Source organism: Hyla sarda, unplaced genomic scaffold (assembly GCF_029499605.1).
Source record: "Hyla sarda isolate aHylSar1 unplaced genomic scaffold, aHylSar1.hap1 scaffold_2167, whole genome shotgun sequence".
NCBI lineage: Eukaryota > Metazoa > Chordata > Amphibia > Anura > Hylidae > Hyla > Hyla sarda.
The window spans coordinates 1-20,247 of NW_026608836.1; the positions used below are offsets into that span (position 1 = coordinate 1).

General features: G+C 46.3%; 7 non-coding genes across 7 annotated transcripts; all 7 read right to left on the minus strand.

The window, feature by feature from the left end:
- Positions 1-419: 419 nt before the first annotated feature.
- On the minus strand, positions 420-610 carry LOC130319789 (U2 spliceosomal RNA). The gene has a single exon (XR_008865864.1). It is a non-coding gene; the product is annotated as a U2 spliceosomal RNA (small nuclear RNA).
- Positions 611-2,714: 2,104 nt separating this feature from the next.
- Positions 2,715-2,905, minus strand: LOC130319801 (U2 spliceosomal RNA). The gene has a single exon (XR_008865875.1). It is a non-coding gene; the product is annotated as a U2 spliceosomal RNA (small nuclear RNA).
- Positions 2,906-5,011: 2,106 nt separating this feature from the next.
- Positions 5,012-5,202, minus strand: LOC130319806 (U2 spliceosomal RNA). The gene has a single exon (XR_008865880.1). It is a non-coding gene; the product is annotated as a U2 spliceosomal RNA (small nuclear RNA).
- Positions 5,203-7,303: 2,101 nt separating this feature from the next.
- LOC130319807 (U2 spliceosomal RNA) lies at positions 7,304-7,494 on the minus strand. Its single transcript, XR_008865881.1, has one exon. It is a non-coding gene; the product is annotated as a U2 spliceosomal RNA (small nuclear RNA).
- Positions 7,495-9,598: 2,104 nt separating this feature from the next.
- On the minus strand, positions 9,599-9,784 carry LOC130319802 (U2 spliceosomal RNA). Its single transcript, XR_008865876.1, has one exon. It is a non-coding gene; the product is annotated as a U2 spliceosomal RNA (small nuclear RNA).
- A 7,715-nt stretch (positions 9,785-17,499) lies between these two features.
- Positions 17,500-17,690, minus strand: LOC130319808 (U2 spliceosomal RNA). The gene has a single exon (XR_008865882.1). It is a non-coding gene; the product is annotated as a U2 spliceosomal RNA (small nuclear RNA).
- A 2,088-nt stretch (positions 17,691-19,778) lies between these two features.
- On the minus strand, positions 19,779-19,969 carry LOC130319804 (U2 spliceosomal RNA). Its single transcript, XR_008865878.1, has one exon. It is a non-coding gene; the product is annotated as a U2 spliceosomal RNA (small nuclear RNA).
- Positions 19,970-20,247: the final 278 nt, after the last annotated feature.

Genomic DNA, 20,247 nt, shown 5'->3' on the forward strand with positions numbered 1-20,247 from the left:
TGTCCATCAAGTTCAACCAGGGAATTAAGGGGTAGGGGTGTGGCGCGATATTGGGGAAGGGATGAGATTTTATATTTCTTCATAAGCATTAATCTTATTTTGTCAATTAGGAACATTCAGCACCCACCCGCTATCAAGGCAGCTGCCTATCATGTCATGCCCTACCTGCACAGGTGTGCTGGCTACTCAAATGATCCAATTAAGGAGGCCATTTAGTCAGCAGCAGCAGAAGTCCTGTGCCTGGACGCTCCAACAGCGGCCAGACACAAGCAGAAGCAGCAGAAGCAGCAGCAGCACCACCTTTTGCTTTTTGGCTGCAGAAGCAGCAGCAGCAAGGCCCACAGGGCTGGCTAGCTGGCTAGCCAGCAAGCAAGCAGGTAGCAATGAAAGTAGGAATCTTTCTTTTTAACCCTGTAAGGGGGTGGTGCACTGTACCCGAAGATACTGCCATATCGGGTCAATGCATAGGGCGACGGAAGCAAGCTTCGAAATCAGCCCCCGTTCTCAAAAATCCATTTAATATATGGTCCCCAGATAGGGGACGTATCAGATATTAAACTGATAAGAACAGATACTACACTTGATCTTAGCCAAAAGGCCGAGAAGCGATAACCGTGAAAGGGGCGGGCCCAACAAGGTCCCCTTCATGGGCACTATCACTGCTTGCTGTCAGGGAGGCTGCCAGACAATTTTCCATGCACACTCTGGGCTGGGGGGCAGTCAACCACCAGTACACACAGCAGAACCTAAACCCATACCATTATTGCTAAGCAGCAAGACAGGGGCCCATTGCACTCCCACGGGGCCTTTTTAAATGCAATCCATAACCCGGATTTGCCAGGAACCCTTCTTACTCCTCCTACTTGCATGTGACACTGGGCTTAGGATCTGCATAGGAAACACACACACAAGCACACACCTACCTTTGTTGCCTGCAGATGCCTCCTTGGCTGTCCCCAAACGGTATCAAACCAACACCCACGGGAAGCTGTAAGCATAGAGGACATGCCTGCACCCCATTGGACTTACCTGTGTGGGTTAAATCCGGGTTATTTGACAACCTATGGCGGTGATGGTTCTGCTCAGGCAGAGCAGTGCTGATGCTCCTCATAAAGCTGTCGCTGCTGTGAAGGTTCTAGGTGACATCACAAATCCCTATGGTTACATACACAACAAAGCTGGGTTGTTGTTGTTTACACTCTGCAAGGCCTGTGGAAGTGAGTGACATCATAGCACTGTAGTTCTGAGGGTTGTAGATGGATGCAACAATCTCCTGTTGCTTCTATGAAGGCCGTAATAGACGACATCACCAAACAGCTCCATAGTCACATACACAGCAAAGGAGAGATGTTGTTTACACCTAGTGATGTCAGTGGTATTGAGTGACATCATAGCACAGTGCTAAGGCTCCTGGGCCTGGACACAGCAGCGGCTGCAATATCTCAACGGAGAATACGTTTATATATATGTGTGTGTGTGCGCGTATATATATATATATATATATATATATATATATATATATATATTTCTCCGCCGAAATCACTTTTAAACCCATTTCCACCTTTTTTTCCCTTCTCTTCCTCTTACTTTTTTTTCACGTTTTTTTACGTTTTTCTCCTTTTCGCCTCTTTTCTGGGCGTATTATTCTTCTTTTTCTTCTTTTTTTTCGTCTAATGCATACCCCATCAGTGCAGCAATGCTTATTCAATACCGCCAGCAGATGGAGACACTGGGGGATAATTTTCTAAGGATTTATACTGATTTTTCCTGTCTGAATTTGTCGCACAGAAAGTTGCAGGCCAAATATGTGCGACATTTCTGCGACTTTAGCTTCTAGAGCATTTTTACAACATTATACATAGGTGCTGAATACATAAAAAGCGACTGTTCAGCGACAGACAAGTCGCATCGGCTGAAAGTAGGCCAGAATGTCAGTCCATGTTGGAGCAGGTTTAGATACAGTCTAAAGCATAGATCTCAAAGTCTGTGCACAGAATTTAGCAAGGGCCTCGCACCTTCTGATGCATCAGGTAGGTGCACAATAGCATAGCCTAACCCTCTGTACTTTGGTCTATATTGATGCGGGACATAGACAGCCAGCTGATGACCAATCCATTAGTGCAATGGATGGCTGGAAGCATTTGTCTTTGCCTTTGCAATACCACAGAAGCAATGCATGGTCAATGTACAGCAATGACACACCTGTGTGAACAGCCAGGAGACCCCCCCCCCCCCCCCCCCATGTTATGTTACATAGTTACATAGTTAGTACGGTCGAAAAAAGACATATGTCCATCAAGTTCAACCAGGGAATTAAGGGGTAGGGGTGTGGCGCGATATTGGGGAAGGGATGAGATTTTATATTTCTTCATAAGCATTAATCTTATTTTGTCAATTAGGAACATTCAGCACCCACCCGCTATCAAGGCAGCTGCCTATCATGTCATGCCCTACCTGCACAGGTGTGCTGGCTACTCAAATGATCCAATTAAGGAGGCCATTTAGTCAGCAGCAGCAGAAGTCCTGTGCCTGGACGCTCCAACAGCGGCCAGACACAAGCAGAAGCAGAAGCAGCAGAAGCAGCAGCAGCACCACCTTTTGCTTTTTGGCTGCAGAAGCAGCAGCAGCAAGGCCCACAGGGCTGGCTAGCTGGCTAGCCAGCAAGCAAGCAGGTAGCAATGAAAGTAGGAATCTTTCTTTTTAACCCTGTAAGGGGGTGGTGCACTGTACCCGAAGATACTGCCATATCGGGTCAATGCATAGGGCGACGGAAGCAAGCTTCGAAATCAGCCCCCGTTCTCAAAAATCCATTTAATATATGGTCCCCAGATAGGGGACGTATCAGATATTAAACTGATAAGAACAGATACTACACTTGATCTTAGCCAAAAGGCCGAGAAGCGATAACCGTGAAAGGGGCGGGCCCAACAAGGTCCCCTTCATGGGCACTATCACTGCTTGCTGTCAGGGAGGCTGCCAGACAATTTTCCATGCACACTCTGGGCTGGGGGGCAGTCAACCACCAGTACACACAGCAGAACCTAAACCCATACCATTATTGCTAAGCAGCAAGACAGGGGCCCATTGCACTCCCACGGGGCCTTTTTAAATGCAATCCATAACCCGGATTTGCCAGGAACCCTTCTTACTCCTCCTACTTGCATGTGACACTGGGCTTAGGATCTGCATAGGAAACACACACACAAGCACACACCTACCTTTGTTGCCTGCAGATGCCTCCTTGGCTGTCCCCAAACGGTATCAAACCAACACCCACGGGAAGCTGTAAGCATAGAGGACATGCCTGCACCCCATTGGACTTACCTGTGTGGGTTAAATCCGGGTTATTTGACAACCTATGGCGGTGATGGTTCTGCTCAGGCAGAGCAGTGCTGATGCTCCTCATAAAGCTGTCGCTGCTGTGAAGGTTCTAGGTGACATCACAAATCCCTATGGTTACATACACAACAAAGCTGGGTTGTTGTTGTTTACACTCTGCAAGGCCTGTGGAAGTGAGTGACATCATAGCACTGTAGTTCTGAGGGTTGTAGATGGATGCAACAATCTCCTGTTGCTTCTATGAAGGCCGTAATAGACGACATCACCAAACAGCTCCATAGTCACATACACAGCAAAGGAGAGATGTTGTTTACACCTAGTGATGTCAGTGGTATTGAGTGACATCATAGCACAGTGCTAAGGCTCCTGGGCCTGGACACAGCAGCGGCTGCAATATCTCAACGGAGAATACGTTTATATATATGTGTGTGTGTGCGCGTATATATATATATATATATATATATATATATATATATATATATATATTTCTCCGCCGAAATCACTTTTAAACCCATTTCCACCTTTTTTTCCCTTCTCTTCCTCTTACTTTTTTTTCACGTTTTTTTACGTTTTTCTCCTTTTCGCCTCTTTTCTGGGCGTATTATTCTTCTTTTTCTTCTTTTTTTTCGTCTAATGCATACCCCATCAGTGCAGCAATGCTTATTCAATACCGCCAGCAGATGGAGACACTGGGGGATAATTTTCTAAGGATTTATACTGATTTTTCCTGTCTGAATTTGTCGCACAGAAAGTTGCAGGCCAAATATGTGCGACATTTCTGCGACTTTAGCTTCTAGAGCATTTTTACAACATTATACATAGGTGCTGAATACATAAAAAGCGACTGTTCAGCGACAGACAAGTCGCATCGGCTGAAAGTAGGCCAGAATGTCAGTCCATGTTGGAGCAGGTTTAGATACAGTCTAAAGCATAGATCTCAAAGTCTGTGCACAGAATTTAGCAAGGGCCTCGCACCTTCTGATGCATCAGGTAGGTGCACAATAGCATAGCCTAACCCTCTGTACTTTGGTCTATATTGATGCGGGACATAGACAGCCAGCTGATGACCAATCCATTAGTGCAATGGATGGCTGGAAGCATTTGTCTTTGCCTTTGCAATACCACAGAAGCAATGCATGGTCAATGTACAGCAATGACACACCTGTGTGAACAGCCAGGAGACCCCCCCCCCCCCCCCCATGTTATGTTACATAGTTACATAGTTAGTACGGTCGAAAAAAGACATATGTCCATCAAGTTCAACCAGGGAATTAAGGGGTAGGGGTGTGGCGCGATATTGGGGAAGGGATGAGATTTTATATTTCTTCATAAGCATTAATCTTATTTTGTCAATTAGGAACATTCAGCACCCACCCGCTATCAAGGCAGCTGCCTATCATGTCATGCCCTACCTGCACAGGTGTGCTGGCTACTCAAATGATCCAATTAAGGAGGCCATTTAGTCAGCAGCAGCAGAAGTCCTGTGCCTGGACGCTCCAACAGCGGCCAGACACAAGCAGAAGCAGAAGCAGCAGAAGCAGCAGCAGCACCACCTTTTGCTTTTTGGCTGCAGAAGCAGCAGCAGCAAGGCCCACAGGGCTGGCTAGCTGGCTAGCCAGCAAGCAAGCAGGTAGCAATGAAAGTAGGAATCTTTCTTTTTAACCCTGTAAGGGGGTGGTGCACTGTACCCGAAGATACTGCCATATCGGGTCAATGCATAGGGCGACGGAAGCAAGCTTCGAAATCAGCCCCCGTTCTCAAAAATCCATTTAATATATGGTCCCCAGATAGGGGACGTATCAGATATTAAACTGATAAGAACAGATACTACACTTGATCTTAGCCAAAAGGCCGAGAAGCGATAACCGTGAAAGGGGCGGGCCCAACAAGGTCCCCTTCATGGGCACTATCACTGCTTGCTGTCAGGGAGGCTGCCAGACAATTTTCCATGCACACTCTGGGCTGGGGGGCAGTCAACCACCAGTACACACAGCAGAACCTAAACCCATACCATTATTGCTAAGCAGCAAGACAGGGGCCCATTGCACTCCCACGGGGCCTTTTTAAATGCAATCCATAACCCGGATTTGCCAGGAACCCTTCTTACTCCTCCTACTTGCATGTGACACTGGGCTTAGGATCTGCATAGGAAACACACACACAAGCACACACCTACCTTTGTTGCCTGCAGATGCCTCCTTGGCTGTCCCCAAACGGTATCAAACCAACACCCACGGGAAGCTGTAAGCATAGAGGACATGCCTGCACCCCATTGGACTTACCTGTGTGGGTTAAATCCGGGTTATTTGACAACCTATGGCGGTGATGGTTCTGCTCAGGCAGAGCAGTGCTGATGCTCCTCATAAAGCTGTCGCTGCTGTGAAGGTTCTAGGTGACATCACAAATCCCTATGGTTACATACACAACAAAGCTGGGTTGTTGTTGTTTACACTCTGCAAGGCCTGTGGAAGTGAGTGACATCATAGCACTGTAGTTCTGAGGGTTGTAGATGGATGCAACAATCTCCTGTTGCTTCTATGAAGGCCGTAATAGACGACATCACCAAACAGCTCCATAGTCACATACACAGCAAAGGAGAGATGTTGTTTACACCTAGTGATGTCAGTGGTATTGAGTGACATCATAGCACAGTGCTAAGGCTCCTGGGCCTGGACACAGCAGCGGCTGCAATATCTCAACGGAGAATACGTTTATATATATGTGTGTGTGTGCGCGTATATATATATATATATATATATATATATATATATATATATTTCTCCGCCGAAATCACTTTTAAACCCATTTCCACCTTTTTTTCCCTTCTCTTCCTCTTACTTTTTTTTCACGTTTTTTTACGTTTTTCTCCTTTTCGCCTCTTTTCTGGGCGTATTATTCTTCTTTTTCTTCTTTTTTTTCGTCTAATGCATACCCCATCAGTGCAGCAATGCTTATTCAATACCGCCAGCAGATGGAGACACTGGGGGATAATTTTCTAAGGATTTATACTGATTTTTCCTGTCTGAATTTGTCGCACAGAAAGTTGCAGGCCAAATATGTGCGACATTTCTGCGACTTTAGCTTCTAGAGCATTTTTACAACATTATACATAGGTGCTGAATACATAAAAAGCGACTGTTCAGCGACAGACAAGTCGCATCGGCTGAAAGTAGGCCAGAATGTCAGTCCATGTTGGAGCAGGTTTAGATACAGTCTAAAGCATAGATCTCAAAGTCTGTGCACAGAATTTAGCAAGGGCCTCGCACCTTCTGATGCATCAGGTAGGTGCACAATAGCATAGCCTAACCCTCTGTACTTTGGTCTATATTGATGCGGGACATAGACAGCCAGCTGATGACCAATCCATTAGTGCAATGGATGGCTGGAAGCATTTGTCTTTGCCTTTGCAATACCACAGAAGCAATGCATGGTCAATGTACAGCAATGACACACCTGTGTGAACAGCCAGGAGACCCCCCCCCCCCCCCCCCATGTTATGTTACATAGTTACATAGTTAGTACGGTCGAAAAAAGACATATGTCCATCAAGTTCAACCAGGGAATTAAGGGGTAGGGGTGTGGCGCGATATTGGGGAAGGGATGAGATTTTATATTTCTTCATAAGCATTAATCTTATTTTGTCAATTAGGAACATTCAGCACCCACCCGCTATCAAGGCAGCTGCCTATCATGTCATGCCCTACCTGCACAGGTGTGCTGGCTACTCAAATGATCCAATTAAGGAGGCCATTTAGTCAGCAGCAGCAGAAGTCCTGTGCCTGGACGCTCCAACAGCGGCCAGACACAAGCAGAAGCAGAAGCAGCAGAAGCAGCAGCAGCACCACCTTTTGCTTTTTGGCTGCAGAAGCAGCAGCAGCAAGGCCCACAGGGCTGGCTAGCTGGCTAGCCAGCAAGCAAGCAGGTAGCAATGAAAGTAGGAATCTTTCTTTTTAACCCTGTAAGGGGGTGGTGCACTGTACCCGAAGATACTGCCATATCGGGTCAATGCATAGGGCGACGGAAGCAAGCTTCGAAATCAGCCCCCGTTCTCAAAAATCCATTTAATATATGGTCCCCAGATAGGGGACGTATCAGATATTAAACTGATAAGAACAGATACTACACTTGATCTTAGCCAAAAGGCCGAGAAGCGATAACCGTGAAAGGGGCGGGCCCAACAAGGTCCCCTTCATGGGCACTATCACTGCTTGCTGTCAGGGAGGCTGCCAGACAATTTTCCATGCACACTCTGGGCTGGGGGGCAGTCAACCACCAGTACACACAGCAGAACCTAAACCCATACCATTATTGCTAAGCAGCAAGACAGGGGCCCATTGCACTCCCACGGGGCCTTTTTAAATGCAATCCATAACCCGGATTTGCCAGGAACCCTTCTTACTCCTCCTACTTGCATGTGACACTGGGCTTAGGATCTGCATAGGAAACACACACACAAGCACACACCTACCTTTGTTGCCTGCAGATGCCTCCTTGGCTGTCCCCAAACGGTATCAAACCAACACCCACGGGAAGCTGTAAGCATAGAGGACATGCCTGCACCCCATTGGACTTACCTGTGTGGGTTAAATCCGGGTTATTTGACAACCTATGGCGGTGATGGTTCTGCTCAGGCAGAGCAGTGCTGATGCTCCTCATAAAGCTGTCGCTGCTGTGAAGGTTCTAGGTGACATCACAAATCCCTATGGTTACATACACAACAAAGCTGGGTTGTTGTTGTTTACACTCTGCAAGGCCTGTGGAAGTGAGTGACATCATAGCACTGTAGTTCTGAGGGTTGTAGATGGATGCAACAATCTCCTGTTGCTTCTATGAAGGCCGTAATAGACGACATCACCAAACAGCTCCATAGTCACATACACAGCAAAGGAGAGATGTTGTTTACACCTAGTGATGTCAGTGGTATTGAGTGACATCATAGCACAGTGCTAAGGCTCCTGGGCCTGGACACAGCAGCGGCTGCAATATCTCAACGGAGAATACGTTTATATATATGTGTGTGTGTGCGCGTATATATATATATATATATATATATATATATATATATATATTTCTCCGCCGAAATCACTTTTAAACCCATTTCCACCTTTTTTTCCCTTCTCTTCCTCTTACTTTTTTTTCACGTTTTTTTACGTTTTTCTCCTTTTCGCCTCTTTTCTGGGCGTATTATTCTTCTTTTTCTTCTTTTTTTTCGTCTAATGCATACCCCATCAGTGCAGCAATGCTTATTCAATACCGCCAGCAGATGGAGACACTGGGGGATAATTTTCTAAGGATTTATACTGATTTTTCCTGTCTGAATTTGTCGCACAGAAAGTTGCAGGCCAAATATGTGCGACATTTCTGCGACTTTAGCTTCTAGAGCATTTTTACAACATTATACATAGGTGCTGAATACATAAAAAGCGACTGTTCAGCGACAGACAAGTCGCATCGGCTGAAAGTAGGCCAGAATGTCAGTCCATGTTGGAGCAGGTTTAGATACAGTCTAAAGCATAGATCTCAAAGTCTGTGCACAGAATTTAGCAAGGGCCTCGCACCTTCTGATGCATCAGGTAGGTGCACAATAGCATAGCCTAACCCTCTGTACTTTGGTCTATATTGATGCGGGACATAGACAGCCAGCTGATGACCAATCCATTAGTGCAATGGATGGCTGGAAGCATTTGTCTTTGCCTTTGCAATACCACAGAAGCAATGCATGGTCAATGTACAGCAATGACACACCTGTGTGAACAGCCAGGAGACCCCCCCCCCCCCCCCCCCCCATGTTATGTTACATAGTTACATAGTTAGTACGGTCGAAAAAAGACATATGTCCATCAAGTTCAACCAGGGAATTAAGGGGTAGGGGTGTGGCGCGATATTGGGGAAGGGATGAGATTTTATATTTCTTCATAAGCATTAATCTTATTTTGTCAATTAGGAACATTCAGCACCCACCCGCTATCAAGGCAGCTGCCTATCATGTCATGCCCTACCTGCACAGGTGTGCTGGCTACTCAAATGATCCAATTAAGGAGGCCATTTAGTCAGCAGCAGCAGAAGTCCTGTGCCTGGACGCTCCAACAGCGGCCAGACACAAGCAGAAGCAGAAGCAGCAGAAGCAGCAGCAGCACCACCTTTTGCTTTTTGGCTGCAGAAGCAGCAGCAGCAAGGCCCACAGGGCTGGCTAGCTGGCTAGCCAGCAAGCAAGCAGGTAGCAATGAAAGTAGGAATCTTTCTTTTTAACCCTGTAAGGGGGTGGTGCACTGTACCCGAAGATACTGCCATATCGGGTCAATGCATAGGGCGACGGAAGCAAGCTTCGAAATCAGCCCCCGTTCTCAAAAATCCATTTAATATATGGTCCCCAGATAGGGGACGTATCAGATATTAAACTGATAAGAACAGATAAGGTTTCAACAAAATTTTATTGAATAAATAAGAAACCATACAAAATTTAAAATGCAAAATAATAAAAGGTTCACAAAAGTTTTAAATACAAATAATAAAACCAGTAATAAAAGGAGAAAAAATAAAAATGGCAGGATAAAACATTATACAAATGTCATAAAAACTGATTATATTGTTATTTCGTTCCATAGAGGCAGACACCACATGGATGCTGCCTCGCTGGCCCCCAACTGTTTCTTGTCTCTTAGGTAATAGATGTACATCTCACTCAGGGCCAGCTTTATACAGTTTTTAACATCAATAAAATCATGTTTAAAAAGTAAGATGTTCCTAACTTTCCAGATGGCATTTTTAAAACAATTAATAATCATCCAGCAGATCATCTGCTGTTTAAAATTGGGGCAGTTAAAAAGACCGTAAAAGACACATTCGTGATTAAAATCTTTTAGGCCGCAGGCCCACTTCAAAAGTGGGCCTACCTTCCTCCAAAGCTCCCGTGCAAAAGGGCAGTTCCAAAATATGTGCAGCACCGTTTCGTCCACTCCGCAGCCATCTCTCGGGCACTTGGCTCTCGCCACCAGTCCTCGCCTGTGCTGGAACTCACGAGTAGGGAGGCACTGGTGGACGATTGCCCAGGCAAGATCCCTGTGTACATTCGCCAGAAACTTCCCGTACACGTTCCGCCATACCTTTTTGGATCTTGCCTGTGTGAAATTGGACACTGCCAGGGTAACCTCACTCCGCCTGAGGACCTTTGATACCTTTCTCTGGTCCCCCAGTATGTCAGGCTCCAAATCTTGGAGACCTAGGAGCCTGACTGTCTTTTCCAACACCACATAATGTTTTGGGGGACACAGAAGCACCGGAGCGTTCAGAGGGATGCGCAACCATCTTTTAAAAACCATGCCCGCAGCGTACCTTAAAAAGCAGCTAAAAATGCCATCGGATTTAATAATTTTAAAACAGAAACAGAAATACTTTATGTAAAAGAAAGTAAAAAGGTTAGGAACATCTTTCCCGCCATTATCTTTACTTTTGTACATAAAATCACGCTTTAATTTCTCCATTTTTGAACCCCATAAAAAAGTAAAAACAATTCTAGTTACTTTTTTAATGTATAAAATAGATGGAGGAAATACCATGGCAATGTATAGCATAATAGGGAGTAAAACCATCTTTATTATTAAAATCTTCCCCTCCATGGTAAGGTTTCTAAGATTCCACATTAAAATCTTCTTCTCCATCTTAGCTATAGCTGAATCCCAGTTAGGGCTCCCATCATTGACCTGGTTAAAAACAATACCTAAAACTTTAATTTGATCCTGTTGCATTGTGACTCCTGGGGTGATGGATGAATCCCAGGAGCCAATATAAAAACAGTCACATTTATCTGTGTTTAGCTTAAAACCAGAGACCTCGCAGAAATAGCTGGTGTTCCTCAATGCCCCCCTCATGGATGGAGAGTCCGGGCACAGTATGGTGACATCATCCATGTACCCCAACACCTTTAGATGGGTCCCTCCTCCACCAGGTATCGGTACGCCTCTTACTACCCGGTCTTTTCTGAGGAGGGCCATCAGTGGTTCGATTGCGCAAATAAAAAGGAGTGGGGACAGGGGGCAGCCCTGTTTGACACCTGATAAAAGAGGAACACCGCTGGTTAAAAAGCCATTAACAGAGACTTGACTAAAACAGGATCGGTATAAAAGCATGATTCGGCTTAAAATCGTTTCAGGCACTGCCATCTTTTTAAGAACTAAAAACAGGTATTCATGGGAGACCCTATCAAAGGCTTTTTCAAAGTCTAAGGATAAAATTGCTACAGTTTGATTTCTATCCTTAAAATACCATAAAACATCTCTTAAAATATTTAGGGATTCAGCTATAGACCTTCCAGGTACCCCACAAACCTGATTTGGGTGAATTAATTTATGAATAAAAGGTTTAAAACGGACAGCTAATAACTTGGCTAAAACTTTATAATCGACATTTAAAAGTGTGATGGGGCGCCAATTTTTTAGCATATCCTTTTCACCCTTTTTAAAAAGTAATGATACAATCCCCCTCCTCCAGGAAGGGGGAAGTTCATTAACAATAAAAGTTTCTTTATACAATAAAACCATATCATCCTTTAAAATATCCCAAAAAGCTAAATAAAATTCGATGGGTAAACCATCTTCCCCAGGGGCCTTCCCACTAGAAAAACTTTTAAAAACAAATAAAAGTTCATCTAAGTTAAGATCACGGGATAAAACCTCCTGGTCTAAAACATCTAGCTTAAAATCAAGGGAATTAAGAACATGTTCTAAAAAGGATGGATTAAGATCTTTCTTATTAAAAAGAAGCTGGTAGAAGTTAAAAACTGCATCTAACATGCCTTTTGGAGTGGATTCACCCTCAAGGTTTTGGATGATATCCCTCCTATTCATCACTTTTTTAAAAAAGAAACGGGAACATTTCTCGCCCTCCTCCAGGTGCTGCACATGTGAGTTAAAAATGATTTGTTTCCCTTTCTTTTCTATGGCATGTTTTATTTCAGTTTTAAGGTTAAAAATATCATTTTCTACATCCATACCAGCTTCTTTCAATTTAAAAAGTACATTTAAACGCATGTTAAGAACATAAAACCACTGTTTTTCCATTTTTGCCTTCTTCTTACCTGCTTTGATAAAAAAAAATCTGATTTTAGATTTGGTGCCCTCCCACCAGTGCAGCATAGGCTCGTGGGGTTTTCTTTGTGATTGCCAGCATTGGTAGGTCCGCACAAACTCCTCTTTTATCTCAGGGTCCTCTAGGAGTGTGGTGTTTAATCTCCAGAGGCCCCTTTTTGCTTTTTGCTCCCCCTCTAGCTCCAGGACCACCAAGAGGAGCTTATGATCAGAGAAGATATTCTGCTCGAGCGTGCATTTCAGGGGTTTAAAAGCTCTAGAGGAAAAAATAAAATCGATTCTGGAGCTCACTCTTCCATTGGACCATGTGGCGCCCGGGTCCTCCGGCAAGAGATCCTTCCAGCAATCTTTCAAATTAAAATCATCAATAAAATTTTTAAGCAGGTAAGAAGTGCGGTCTTTACGATTAATATCCCCACCCTGCCGGTGTTCCCCATCACGTATGCAGTTAAAATCACCTCCCACCAGCAGGGGGGAAGACCCAACACAAAACAGTGGTAAAATTTCAAATAGTTCTGCCCGCTCCTGTTTATCAGGAGGGGCATACACATTTAAAACACGAATTAAAAGTCCATTAAAATATAGATGAATTAAAAGAGCTCTGCCAGGCACAATCTCAGTTACTGTATGAATAGAAAAGGACTGGCCTCGGCAGAGCAGCCCAACACCCACAGAACGACAGTCATTTGCACCGGACCATATGGATGGGCCCAGCTTCCAGTCTTCTTTTAAGTCTTTATAGTCCATTTTACTAGGGATTCCACATTCTTGTAGCAGGCAAAGGTCAAAGTCACATGTCTCTAGATAAGAAAATAAAGCAGCCCTGCGATCAGGGCTCTTTAAGGACCTCACATTGAGTGAGGCAATTTTTACAGGGATAGGCATAGTTTATGGAGAGTCCGTGCTTGGAGAATCAAAGTCAATAATAAGCTGCGTACCGTCATCCCCCGCCTGCGGGGTCATCAGCTCCTTGATGTTCTGAGGGTCGGAGCTTGAGATCGATGATGCCCCGACCCTGAGCTCGCTCTCGTCCGAACTACGGCACGCCGCTTTCCTTTGAATGTCTTCCTCTTCTTCTTCTCTTTGTCTTTTAAATGTCACACTGCTGTCCATATCCTCTGTGTTGCTCTCACTCGATGTAATCTCTGGCCCCCGGCTGATGGATCTGCGTCTTCTTTCATCTTTTGACGACTGGAACTGCTGCACAGGGGCCTGTGAGGCCTCTTTTCCGGAACCTTTGCCGCTACCTTGGGAAGTTTTCATCGCTTGTTCCCCAGCAAGCGTTGCTGAGGACTGTTGCTCCAACTTCCCCATCGATCGACGATGGCCAGTTTTACCCACCGGGTCCACTGCTGGCGGGGCAGCAAACCCTGGTTTGGCGCCACTTGTCTTCTTGGCCCTGTCCTGTTTAGGCGGAGTAACAGGACCGGGCTCAGACCTGGCCACCTGGCTCCCCTTCCGGCGGGCTTTCACCGGGGCCTCTTCGTCCGGAGCAGGGCGACCCTGGGCCAAGCCAGTACCTGGCTTATGCTGCAATTTTGGGTCCACCTCTGCCCCCACCGAGGCCCGTCGGCTGCCACCCGCCACAGGTGAGCCCCCTTCAGAAGTTTCGGCGGGCTCTTGAGCCAGGTAGGAAGTCGATCGACGTCTTTCAATTTCCCGGGCAGTAAACTCGATCACCCGCCCGGGCTTCGTGGAATCCCCATGGCCTCCCCCTAGCACTACCAACGGTGGGCCCCCCGATGGAGCACCAGAGGTCTTGGGCCTGGACCCATCAGTACCTGCCATCTGGGGTTTGGGCATCTTAAAAAAGGACGTCTTTTGTCCTTTCCCCTCTTTGGGTGGGCCCAGCCTTGACCCACCCATCGTAGTTTTTGCTTTATGGGGACAGGAATTAAAATCGTGATTTTCCTCTCCGCAGAGGTTGCACCTTATCGTATGGCTACATCTTGAGGCTATGTGACCTTCTTGGCCACACCTATTGCAGCGAATCACACGCTCCGCGCCGCAGGTCTCCTGGGTGTGGCCAAACCTCAAGCAATTTCGGCAATACATAGGCATTTGAGGATAGAACAGGAAGCCCCGAACTCTCCCGATGGCAAAATTTGGGGGCGGATGGCAAAGACCCCCAATACCACCGGGATTCTTACGGAGCTTGACCCAGAACTTCCTCTTGCCGTTCCAGAACCGCACGGAGTTCAAGATTTTGTTTGCGAATCGCACCTCTTCGCAGTATCGCCGAAGAAAAGTGGCTATATCCTCCGTGGTCACATGAGGGCTGTGCATAGCCACCACCAACGGTATATGTTCCTCACCATAGAGGAACTGGAACGAAAGACCGTCGAGTCGATCGTCCCTCTGGTCCGCACCAGACAAGGTTGCATAGATGTTATCGCAACACGCCGTGGCCGTGAAGGTGACGGTATACAGGCCACGGCTTTCCTGGTCATTTAGACACAGGATGTCCTCCCTATTGAGGCGGAAGTAGTCAAGAAGAATCACCTCCGCAATGAAGCGGAGGTTCTTCAACTGACGATGGCTCTCCGACACCTCTATGCGGATGGTATTTCGCATCGACATTTCCCCAGAGGGGAAAGCCCAGGAGAACGGCATCTTCCACACCCAGGGACTAAGCCCCTTCCCCAATAGCAGCAGGGGCTCGGAATCCCGCTATAAAAGCGGAACCCTTACCCAAGGCAGAGGTCGGGGGTACCCTAGGTGCTTCCGAAGCTACAGGTAACGCTCAACGTACCGAAAATGCCTTCTGAGACACAAGGTCCCAGAGACAGGGGGATCGCAACCCGTTGTCTGAGGACTAAGCCCGCTCCCCAATAGCAGCAAGGGGGTGAAGTCCCTCCGTAAGGAGAGACAATCCCCCAAGGCCGAGAAGCGGGGTACCACAGACACCTTCCGTCCAGATCCAAAGTGCTAGATACACTTGATCTTAGCCAAAAGGCCGAGAAGCGATAACCGTGAAAGGGGCGGGCCCAACAAGGTCCCCTTCATGGGCACTATCACTGCTTGCTGTCAGGGAGGCTGCCAGACAATTTTCCATGCACACTCTGGGCTGGGGGGCAGTCAACCACCAGTACACACAGCAGAACCTAAACCCATACCATTATTGCTAAGCAGCAAGACAGGGGCCCATTGCACTCCCACGGGGCCTTTTTAAATGCAATCCATAACCCGGATTTGCCAGGAACCCTTCTTACTCCTCCTACTTGCATGTGACACTGGGCTTAGGATCTGCATAGGAAACACACACACAAGCACACACCTACCTTTGTTGCCTGCAGATGCCTCCTTGGCTGTCCCCAAACGGTATCAAACCAACACCCACGGGAAGCTGTAAGCATAGAGGACATGCCTGCACCCCATTGGACTTACCTGTGTGGGTTAAATCCGGGTTATTTGACAACCTATGGCGGTGATGGTTCTGCTCAGGCAGAGCAGTGCTGATGCTCCTCATAAAGCTGTCGCTGCTGTGAAGGTTCTAGGTGACATCACAAATCCCTATGGTTACATACACAACAAAGCTGGGTTGTTGTTGTTTACACTCTGCAAGGCCTGTGGAAGTGAGTGACATCATAGCACTGTAGTTCTGAGGGTTGTAGATGGATGCAACAATCTCCTGTTGCTTCTATGAAGGCCGTAATAGACGACATCACCAAACAGCTCCATAGTCACATACACAGCAAAGGAGAGATGTTGTTTACACCTAGTGATGTCAGTGGTATTGAGTGACATCATAGCACAGTGCTAAGGCTCCTGGGCCTGGACACAGCAGCGGCTGCAATATCTCAACGGAGAATACGTTTATATATATGTGTGTGTGTGCGCGTATATATATATATATATATATATATATATATATATATATATATATATTTCTCCGCCGAAATCACTTTTAAACCCATTTCCACCTTTTTTTCCCTTCTCTTCCTCTTACTTTTTTTTCACGTTTTTTTACGTTTTTCTCCTTTTCGCCTCTTTTCTGGGCGTATTATTCTTCTTTTTCTTCTTTTTTTTCGTCTAATGCATACCCCATCAGTGCAGCAATGCTTATTCAATACCGCCAGCAGATGGAGACACTGGGGGATAATTTTCTAAGGATTTATACTGATTTTTCCTGTCTGAATTTGTCGCACAGAAAGTTGCAGGCCAAATATGTGCGACATTTCTGCGACTTTAGCTTCTAGAGCATTTTTACAACATTATACATAGGTGCTGAATACATAAAAAGCGACTGTTCAGCGACAGACAAGTCGCATCGGCTGAAAGTAGGCCAGAATGTCAGTCCATGTTGGAGCAGGTTTAGATACAGTCTAAAGCATAGATCTCAAAGTCTGTGCACAGAATTTAGCAAGGGCCTCGCACCTTCTGATGCATCAGGTAGGTGCACAATAGCATAGCCTAACCCTCTGTACTTTGGTCTATATTGATGCGGGACATAGACAGCCAGCTGATGACCAATCCATTAGTGCAATGGATGGCTGGAAGCATTTGTCTTTGCCTTTGCAATACCACAGAAGCAATGCATGGTCAATGTACAGCAATGACACACCTGTGTGAACAGCCAGGAGACCCCCCCCCCCCCCCCCCCCATGTTATGTTACATAGTTACATAGTTAGTACGGTCGAAAAAAGACATATGTCCATCAAGTTCAACCAGGGAATTAAGGGGTAGGGGTGTGGCGCGATATTGGGGAAGGGATGAGATTTTATATTTCTTCATAAGCATTAATCTTATTTTGTCAATTAGGAACATTCAGCACCCACCCGCTATCAAGGCAGCTGCCTATCATGTCATGCCCTACCTGCACAGGTGTGCTGGCTACTCAAATGATCCAATTAAGGAGGCCATTTAGTCAGCAGCAGCAGAAGTCCTGTGCCTGGACGCTCCAACAGCGGCCAGACACAAGCAGAAGCAGAAGCAGCAGAAGCAGCAGCAGCACCACCTTTTGCTTTTTGGCTGCAGAAGCAGCAGCAGCAAGGCCCACAGGGCTGGCTAGCTGGCTAGCCAGCAAGCAAGCAGGTAGCAATGAAAGTAGGAATCTTTCTTTTTAACCCTGTAAGGGGGTGGTGCACTGTACCCGAAGATACTGCCATATCGGGTCAATGCATAGGGCGACGGAAGCAAGCTTCGAAATCAGCCCCCGTTCTCAAAAATCCATTTAATATATGGTCCCCAGATAGGGGACGTATCAGATATTAAACTGATAAGAACAGATACTACACTTGATCTTAGCCAAAAGGCCGAGAAGCGATAACCGTGAAAGGGGCGGGCCCAACAAGGTCCCCTTCATGGGCACTATCACTGCTTGCTGTCAGGGAGGCTGCCAGACAATTTTCCATGCACACTCTGGGCTGGGGGGCAGTCAACCACCAGTACACACAGCAGAACCTAAACCCATACCATTATTGCTAAGCAGCAAGACAGGGGCCCATTGCACTCCCACGGGGCCTTTTTAAATGCAATCCATAACCCGGATTTGCCAGGAACCCTTCTTACTCCTCCTACTTGCATGTGACACTGGGCTTAGGATCTGCATAGGAAACACACACACAAGCACACACCTACCTTTGTTGCCTGCAGATGCCTCCTTGGCTGTCCCCAAACGGTATCAAACCAACACCCACGGGAAGCTGTAAGCATAGAGGACATGCCTGCACCCCATTGGACTTACCTGTGTGGGTTAAATCCGGGTTATTTGACAACCTATGGCGGTGATGGTTCTGCTCAGGCAGAGCAGTGCTGATGCTCCTCATAAAGCTGTCGCTGCTGTGAAGGTTCTAGGTGACATCACAAATCCCTATGGTTACATACACAACAAAGCTGGGTTGTTGTTGTTTACACTCTGCAAGGCCTGTGGAAGTGAGTGACATCATAGCACTGTAGTTCTGAGGGTTGTAGATGGATGCAACAATCTCCTGTTGCTTCTATGAAGGCCGTAATAGACGACATCACCAAACAGCTCCATAGTCACATACACAGCAAAGGAGAGATGTTGTTTACACCTAGTGATGTCAGTGGTATTGAGTGACATCATAGCACAGTGCTAAGGCTCCTGGGCCTGGACACAGCAGCGGCTGCAATATCTCAACGGAGAATACGTTTATATATATGTGTGTGTGTGCGCGTATATATATATATATATATATATATATATATATATATTTCTCCGCCGAAATCACTTTTAAACCCATTTCCACCTTTTTTTCCCTTCTCTTCCTCTTACTTTTTTTTCACGTTTTTTTACGTTTTTCTCCTTTTCGCCTCTTTTCTGGGCGTATTATTCTTCTTTTTTTTCGTCTAATGCATACCCCATCAGTGCAGCAATGCTTATTCAATACCGCCAGCAGATGGAGACACTGGGGGATAATTTTCTAAGGATTTATACTGATTTTTCCTGTCTGAATTTGTCGCACAGAAAGTTGCAGGCCAAATATGTGCGACATTTCTGCGACTTTAGCTTCTAGAGCATTTTTACAACATTATACATAGGTGCTGAATACATAAAAAGCGACTGTTCAGCGACAGACAAGTCGCATCGGCTGAAAGTAGGCCAGAATGTCAGTCCATGTTGGAGCAGGTTTAGATACAGTCTAAAGCATAGATCTCAAAGTCTGTGCACAGAATTTAGCAAGGGCCTCGCACCTTCTGATGCATCAGGTAGGTGCACAATAGCATAGCCTAACCCTCTGTACTTTGGTCTATATTGATGCGGGACATAGACAGCCAGCTGATGACCAATCCATTAGTGCAATGGATGGCTGGAAGCATTTGTCTTTGCCTTTGCAATACCACAGAAGCAATGCATGGTCAATGTACAGCAATGACACACCTGTGTGAACAGCCAGGAGACCCCCCCCCCCCCCCCCCATGTTATGTTACATAGTTACATAGTTAGTACGGTCGAAAAAAGACATATGTCCATCAAGTTCAACCAGGGAATTAAGGGGTAGGGGTGTGGCGCGATATTGGGGAAGGGATGAGATTTTATATTTCTTCATAAGCATTAATCTTATTTTGTCAATTAGGAACATTCAGCACCCACCCGCTATCAAGGCAGCTGCCTATCATGTCATGCCCTACCTGCACAGGTGTGCTGGCTACTCAAATGATCCAATTAAGGAGGCCATTTAGTCAGCAGCAGCAGAAGTCCTGTGCCTGGACGCTCCAACAGCGGCCAGACACAAGCAGAAGCAGAAGCAGCAGAAGCAGCAGCAGCACCACCTTTTGCTTTTTGGCTGCAGAAGCAGCAGCAGCAAGGCCCACAGGGCTGGCTAGCTGGCTAGCCAGCAAGCAAGCAGGTAGCAATGAAAGTAGGAATCTTTCTTTTTAACCCTGTAAGGGGGTGGTGCACTGTACCCGAAGATACTGCCATATCGGGTCAATGCATAGGGCGACGGAAGCAAGCTTCGAAATCAGCCCCCGTTCTCAAAAATCCATTTAATATATGGTCCCCAGATAGGGGACGTATCAGATATTAAACTGATAAGAACAGATTTTTTTTTTTTTTTTTTTTTTTTTATCTAAAGCCGAGGAACGTGCTTTCGATTCACCCAAAGTGCAAGAAAAAGTGCAAACGTGTTACACTAAAAAAACGTGCACAAAGGATGCGGTCTATCGCAAGCCCTTCTCCGATAGGAGAGAGGCCCCCCTACAAACCTTACCCTTCGCCTCCGGACCAAAAGGTACCTGCGAGGTTCCAGGTTCGATGTCCCTTTTCGCCGAAGCTACTAGGGGACCACAAATGCTCCCGGCATCCCCCTTGGCGTTAGCCAAGGTATCTGCCCGCAGAGCCGATTACGGTAGGTACCC